Source organism: Schistocerca americana, chromosome 1, assembly GCF_021461395.2.
Source record: "Schistocerca americana isolate TAMUIC-IGC-003095 chromosome 1, iqSchAmer2.1, whole genome shotgun sequence".
In the NCBI taxonomy this organism is placed as follows: domain Eukaryota; kingdom Metazoa; phylum Arthropoda; class Insecta; order Orthoptera; family Acrididae; genus Schistocerca; species Schistocerca americana.
In genome coordinates this window covers 111392031-111400080 of record NC_060119.1, presented here as the reverse complement: position 1 = coordinate 111400080, position 8050 = coordinate 111392031, and the positions used below count along the sequence as shown (strand labels likewise).

Genomic DNA, 8050 nt, shown 5'->3' with positions numbered 1-8050 from the left:
GTCGTTGAGTGAAGGCCGTCGGCCACTGTGTTGACTGAAATTTGCGTTGTCTGAAATTTGTTATCCTCGGCACTGTGCATCTCAGCGTACTGCATTCGCTATCGATTTCCGAAATGGAATGTTCCATGCGTCTAGCTCCAACTACATTCCGCATTCCAGTCGTTCGTCCATAATCACCTCAGGCACCTTTTTACATAAATCAAAAATGGTTCAAATAAGTCTCGGCACTATGGGACTTAACATCTGAGGTCATTAGTCTCATAAAATTTAGAACTACTTACACCTAACTAACATAAGGACATCACACACATCCATGCCAGAGGCAGGATTCGAGCCTGCGACTGTAGCGGTCGCTCGGTTCCAGACTGAAGCGCCTAGAACCGCTCGGCCAAACGTTATAAATCATCTGAGCACATATGACAGCTCTGGTAATGCATTGCCTTCATGTACCTAGTGTACGCGATACTACCGCCATCTATATGTGTGCATATCGCTATCACATGACTTTAGGCACCTCAGCGTACATAAGTATGCATGAATGTAATACCTACCGAAGTCCTTAATTGGTGGGGTCTTTTAATGAATTATTGCTCAGTTTGTTCACTGTACTAACATTCTGAAGTACGAGATTTTGCCCAAAAGTAAGGTCTTCTAGTTTTTATAAGTACGGTACATACACCTGTTTATTTCTACAATGGTTTACATCAGTTTACAGCTTGAACGTTTAGCTATTTTTCGACATAATCGGTGCTTCGGGAAACTTCAAGAACCAACGTGCAGAGATAGGGATCATTCAGGGTGATCCGCCGATCTTCACGCGTGCTTTTCTCAACCTTCAACACCTCAGGAATTGGTGGACTCCCGATCATTTTTTCGTCCTGAATTTCGGTCCGACCAGCTGCAAACTCTCTGCACCACTTACGAACATTTTTGACATCCATGCACGACTCCCCATACAATTCCGTCAACTGGCGATGGATTTCAATCAACGCAGTGCCCTTTGCGTTCAGAAACTGAATAACTGAGCGCAATTCGCACTTGCCGGTAACATCCAACGGGAGCCACATTCTAAACGGCTGCCAAGCCAATACTGAGGGCCTCAGCGTGGCGTGTGCTTGTTTACACACAGCGAATGAAGCACTCTTCATAACAGTGTGGCCAACTGCCACACAAACAGAGTTCTGTACTTATAAAAATAGGAGACCTTACTTTTGGGATTACCCTCGTATAACTTTCCTGAAAGAACAGCATTATTTCCGTTTTTTGTTACCGAATCCGTGGGACACATATTTCCAGTTAAGTAATACATCCATTCTCCTTAGTAAGGTTTAATCGTTTTTTACATATCTTGTTGCTGTCGAAAAGTAAGACTCGTCATGTCTCTCTTCCTCTGCAGTGTGACCAGAGAGAGAGGCGTGAAGTAGCTGATACTCTTCAGAACAGTGGCCACTCGGTAGCAGAGTGACCATTTAGAAAGGACGGGATGAGCCGCAAGAGTTACACACACAGAGCGCGTGTGAACAGCCGGTGAGCTACTGGCTGAAACGTGATCTCCGCGGCAGGCCCGCCGGCCGGCACGTGGGAGGCGCGTGCCCGTCTGCGTGGGAGGAGGACCAGCGCCTGGCTGGTCGCGGCCGCGGACGCTACACCCACGCCACGAGGCACCGGAGGCGGCGGCGGCAGCAGAAGCAGCGCGCATGCGCACCGCCGCCCACGTTCGCTTCCCAGACTCCGGCTGCGGGCGTGCTGATTCCTCGAACCAAGCGAGGTGTCATTCGTGCAATAGTGGGTCAGTACCGCACTCACATGTGGCCAGGAAGTTACCTCTATTTGACAAATATATTCGAACATGTAAGTTCAGACTAATTTAGATCTCCAAAAGGTCAATAAAGACATTTATCATAACCTGCTACCTGCAACATTTTGTTGACACCTTTAAAAGACAGCTGCTGGAATGTGTTTCCCGGGAGGCGTGAAAGAGATAAATCCCTGCAGTCGCGCTGTCCTCTGTGTCCTCGGTGGCTCAGATGGATAGAGCGTCTGCCATGTAAGCAGGAGATCCCGGGTTCGAGTCCCGGTCGGGACACACATTTTCATCTGTCCCTCTTGACGTATGTCAACGCCTGTAAGCAGCTAAGGGTGTTCATTTCATTGTAATTTCACTCTAACAAGCTGCATGGTCACCGGTGGTATCTGTTCTTTCGGACATGTCCAAAAGAACAGATACCATCTTAGTATGTATTCCTATAAGATGTTGTTGTTGTGGTCTTCAGTCAAGAGACTGGTTTGATGCAGGTCTCCATGCTATTCTATCCTGTCCAAGGTTCTTCATCTCCCAGTACCTACTGCAACCTACATCCTTCTGAATCTGTTTAGTGTATTCATCTCTTGGTCTCCCTCTACGATTTTTAACCTCCACGCTGCCCTCCAATACTAAATTGGTGGTCCCTTGATGCATCCGAATATGCCGTACCAATCGATCCTTTCTTCTAGTCAAGTTGTTCCACAAATTTCTCTTCTAACCAATTCTATTCAATACCTCCTCACTAGTTACGTGATCTACCCATCTAATCTTCAGCATTCTTCTCTAGCACTTCATGACTGAATTCTGATTCTTGATGAAATGTGTTGTCTTGAAGTGTGTTCTGTTAATTTACTATTCTTTCCTTTATTTATGGAAAGGGATATGCATTTTCCCTTAGATATCAACGTTCCGCGTAGTTTCTGGTAAGTGTAGTATATGTAAGTCGACTTCTATGATGACGCAGTGGCTCGTTTCTCATACCTTGTTTTCTGTAGCAAATTTGCTACAATCTTGGATTATAAACCAGCTAATAACAATAATATCAGCAATGATAGTATCTCATATTTGACCATTTTGTCCAATTTTTTGGGGAAGTCGCTTAGAACGAGTTACATAACACATAGAATGTAGATAACATAACATTTGAAACAATTTTTTGTCTTAATTGTGGGAAAAAAGGCAATGAAAATATTCTTTCTTAGTCATACGTCATAGCTTTTAGAGCATATATGAGACAGTGACAGCACTCCACTCACACCGCTTCACACCCGTCATTCCAGCCACTAATTATTGTACAAGGGCAAGACACTACGTCTGCGCTGTCTGCAAGTTAGCTGTTCCGCCCATAGAGAACTTTGCGATGAAACTAAATTTGACTACGATTCTTATTTCAGATGCTTTTCAAAATTTTATTTCTTCTGTCTAGTAACCGAATTTTCTCATTTTGAGAAGACCGAAGGAGCGATCTGTTTCACTTGCTAAAAACATTCAATAGCCATGATCGCATTAATATTCTTTATTTGAAACAAGAGGTTTCGACGGACTGCGCTGCCACCTTCACGTCTTAAAAATCTTTTTGTTATTCAGCGTGTTTCTTTTACGTTGGAACTTAAGCCATGTTGTCATGTGGATGGATATCAGCATAATATAAAAGGCTTGTCGTAACATGTTTTAAATGTTTTAATCATGTCAAATATTTTATAACGTACTGATTTCTATCCGTTTGACAACTTGGCGTGAGGTTCAACATAAAATGGACACGTTGCGTAGCAAAAAAAGTTTTAAGACCTAAAGAATACTGCAACGTCTGTTGAAATCTATTGCCTTAAATAAAGGAACATCTATGCGATCTTGGCTGTTGAATGTTTGTAGCTTTCTCGTTTGTAGCTAGATGTAAGATATAGATGAGACATTCTCGTACAGACCAGAAAAATCGGTTTAACGAGTCAAGGTGCAGCTTCGTAAAATAAATACTCCGGTGTCAAAGGCCCTTTTTCAGCTTGTAAGATACTGCCTACCAGCATTAAAGTCTGTTAAATTAATTACAGATACTGTATGGCAGCGAGGACCCGCCAGGGTAGCCGAGAGCGCTAATGCGCTGCTTCCTGGACTTGGGCAGGCACGCCGGCCCCGGATCGAACCCGCCTGGCGGATTAACGACGATGGCTGGTATGCTGGCCAGCCTGGATGTGGGTTTTAGGCTGTTTTTCACGTCCCACTAGGTGAATACCAGGCTGGTCCCCACATTCCGCCGCAGTTACACGACTCGCAGACATTTGAAAATGTTCGCACTATTCCTTGGCTTAGACTTGATGCAGACAGCTGGGGTACACTGATTTCATCCTGGCCGGTTGAGGGTGGCGGCAGGAAGGGCGTCCTGCCACCCTCTGCAACTAACACTGCCAAATCAATACTAACACGGCCGACCCCGCGTGAAGTGGTCCCAAGGCCCCAAGGAAGAAAGAAACTGTATGGCAGCATATGCACTAGAAACATGGCCGTCAGTCCAGACGTAATTACTACTTATCAGCAAGTGATCTAATTGCGTTTATGATATGATTTTTTGCGGTTTACAGAAGGTTGTTGCTCAACTCTTGTTTGGGAAAAGAGCTGTGAATCACATAGACCCAAAGTAATTTGCCAGATGAGTGCTGAGTGGAACTGTGGCATAACTCTTTCCTCGAGCCTGAGATCTTTCAGTTTTACTATAAAGATTCTATATGTTTTGAATGAGAGCACAATGGAATGTTCTGTATGCTGTAATCGGTTGACTTATTTCATCAGCATATATCCATGAAAAGACACTCAAATTTCCATGCGAGATAAGGACAATTCGAGGTAGCATTTCAACCAGTGATGTGCTGTTAGGACCGTGAACATATGATGAATTACTTCATCTCTGAGATGTTTTAATATGTAAAACAACGCTTCAGTGATGGTGACGAATAAGTAATGTGTCATGTATCTTTGGTCATTTTTTATATGTGGTGTCACCGCCAGACACCAAACTTGCTAGGTGGTAGCCTTTAAATCGGCCGCGGTCCGTTAGTATACGTCGGACCCGCGTGTCGCCACTATCAGTGATTGCAGACCGAGCGCCGCCACACGGCAGGTCTAGTCTAGATAGACTCCCTAGCACTCGCCCCAGTTGGACAGCCGACTTTGCTAGCGATGGTTCACTGTCTACATACGCTGTCATTTGCCGAGACGACAGTTTAGCATAGCCTTCAGCTACGTCATTTGCTACGACCTAGCAAGGCGCCATATTCAGTTACTATTCTGAACAGATAATATTGTGAATCATGTACCGTCAAGAGCGACGTTCATCATTAATGGATTAAAGTTAAGTATCAAACTAATTATGTCCGCTTTCTGAATTCTAATTCCTTGTCATGTTCCAGACCTCACGTCAGTATAGTTCGTATCTCCTCACGCCAGCTTGCGTGAGCTAAATAAAACGCGTGCATTTCGGCCTCCTCTAGTAACACGGTGTTGGCTCTTCTGCCAACACAACATTATGTCAGATAGATTTACTGCATTGCGTGTTGGGCAGCAAGGGAATGAGAGCAGACGAGAAACATTTCCCTTTTAAGGCTCCTGCTCTGCTCCAGAGTCTTCAGGAGGGCATCTAGTACTGCACTAAAGACAATACATTTATTTGAAGACGGAATCGGAAAACGTGGTCGAGGAACGTGACTGAACAGCCATGGAAGACCCATTGCTTCCATCCATCAATGCATACAGCGGAGCGTATCTAAAATGCTATAACACAAAGGCTGATAATTTAACCCTTGCTTGAGACACTTGTGTGGACTGATGTGCTGCCACACTGTGGTTGATCAAATCCCAGCTACAACAACAGGTTGTAACAAATAATCTATTGAATATTTTTACTCGAAAATTAATTTTATAACTTCTGTCAACTTAGTTTTGGAAGTTATATGAATCGTTTAGTCACAAATTAAAATTAAAAATTGTCGGAAAAACTTAAATACATTACTGATTTTTAAAATATTCACATTTATTGTTTTCATGTAAGCGGCTAAACATTCGTGTTTTCTCAAGGTGTAGTAGTAGAGGAAGGAAATAGTGTCCTATTCAACTGGCTGCAAAAGAAAATTATTGTGAAAAATAAAAGGGAGGAATATCGTTAAAATGAAAGGTCAGCTTATTATCGAAATAAACAAAGCCTTTATTTTTTATATATAATTTCATACGTTTGTCATTACCAAATAGAAGAAACATACATAAAATAACGAAATGAAAGGAACTGCAATCAAATTTACATATCTTTAACGTACACATTCGTCGCAGATAACGATTTCCGTCAACGTCAAGCAACTCCTCACATTTTCGTCGAGGTTGCAGATTATAAGCCATACAACAGTTTGAAAAACATATTATCTATCGTACAAAAGAATTAAACAGACTAAAACATTGTACACTCACTTTATCTTTAACTCTGATAACAAAATATACTTGAAATAAAATGTACATAAATTTCGCAGTACTCGACCTTACTTGACACCGCTGTGGACCATCGACGGCTGTCGTAGACGAACTGGCACTTCCAGTGTGGTGCGACTGGCTCCACGTGTAGTGGTACTATCGAACTCACTCGTAGTACTTGCGTCTTTCTTCCCAAACGAAAAGTTATTCTTCATAGCACTTCAGTTTACATTAAATTAGTCTATAAGACTTAAACGATCTTTAGCCGTCTTAGGACTGTTTCAGACCGTTGTGGTTTTATATCAGGACATGAATATAACTTGCAATCCGATATGAAAAATGCTAATGGTCTTCATACCTCTAATTCTCTTTTGAGTTTATTATCAGGTATGTGTCTACTATACACGCGTAAGATTGTCCATCCGTGTTCAACTACTAATTGTTTATCCTGGGTACTCTAGAAACCGGTAACTGTTTCTTTAGTATAGAAAACTAATCCTCCTGACTGTTTAACGTCAGTAAGCACGCGGAAAATGCAAAATTACATTAAAGTTACTCCCACAGGAACATTTACAAACGCAATCGTATAATTCGGTGCTTTTATAAAAGATGTATAAAATACTCTATTACTAATACTCAAGGTAGCTTATGGTTAGCTACCAAGCCATGATACATGAATTTCATCACTGAAAGTGATATTCATAATTGTGCATTTCTTCAACACTTTATAGGATCTAACAGCCACTCATGTTTACGCTAAGCTAATAAACTACCAACTCCCACATGCATGACATTACTTACTTAACCATGCATCGTTATAACGGTGAGTTGCAAGCCAAGGGGAAGTCGTAACTCATTGTTGCTCTGTTCCCGCGCTTCATGTTCCCTGCGGCTTATGTAGACAACCAACCTCAGGCACGCCGGTCATCATTCGTTCATTTAGACGAATATGCAAATTCAAGGAGCTGCACTCTCCAGATAAATACTTCTGCCGTACCAGCTTGTAGTAATCCTTCAAATATCAACAGAATTCTACCTTTGTTGGACTGCCGAACACTGTGCTCACTGCAAAAACAAATGCTTCCAGCACAGTCCTGCCTACATTGTTGTGACGACATTGTTTCCCTACCTTTACTCCCATCATGGTATAAGCCCTCACTTGATGTCCACCCAACTAGTTCATACCGATGTGCATAATCCCGTACCCTTCGACCACTTCTCTATTCTTAAGGTCGCTCCCTCCTTTACACAGCTGAAACTTCCGTTTGGGCAACCTGGCTTACGCATCTACGATGTCTCACATGCTCTCCTCTGCACTGAATTCACTTTATTAAAAACTTATACATTACCCTTCATAAGCCCTTCTGGTCTTCAGGTATTGCTGCGGGATGTAATATTCTCTCCTTACCCATTTGACTCCTCGTGAATTTTCAGTCTCAACTACAGTGGTAGTAATAACTCATGCACTGGGTAACGTACGCACCTAAGTGTTGCTTCGTCGCTCAATTTCCAAGGTGCAGATGTACCCACTATTTCACCAGCTGAACTTGATGATGCGAACGTCTAGCACATATAACATCGACTTCTTAGGTATTTTAGTATACTATTTATTATTCTATTTTACATGACGTTTTACTGTAGTGTTACTTTTAAAAGGGTTCATGGCATGTTTAAATGTTTCCCAACATTAGCTAGTGTAAGTAGGCTGTTTAGGTTTTCTTATTGGTAACGCCACCTCTGTATGAAAATCACTGGCTGTGCTGTGTGCAGTCTGTGGCTAGTTTGCATTGTTGTCTG

At 42.4% G+C, this 8050-nt stretch overlaps 1 non-coding gene across 1 annotated transcript; it reads left to right on the top strand.

Annotated features, from left to right (window-relative positions):
• Window positions 1–2011: 2011 nt before the first annotated feature.
• On the top strand, window positions 2012–2086 carry Trnat-ugu. The gene has a single exon. It is a non-coding gene; the product is annotated as a tRNA-Thr (tRNA).
• The last annotated feature ends 5964 nt before the right edge of the window (window positions 2087–8050 follow it).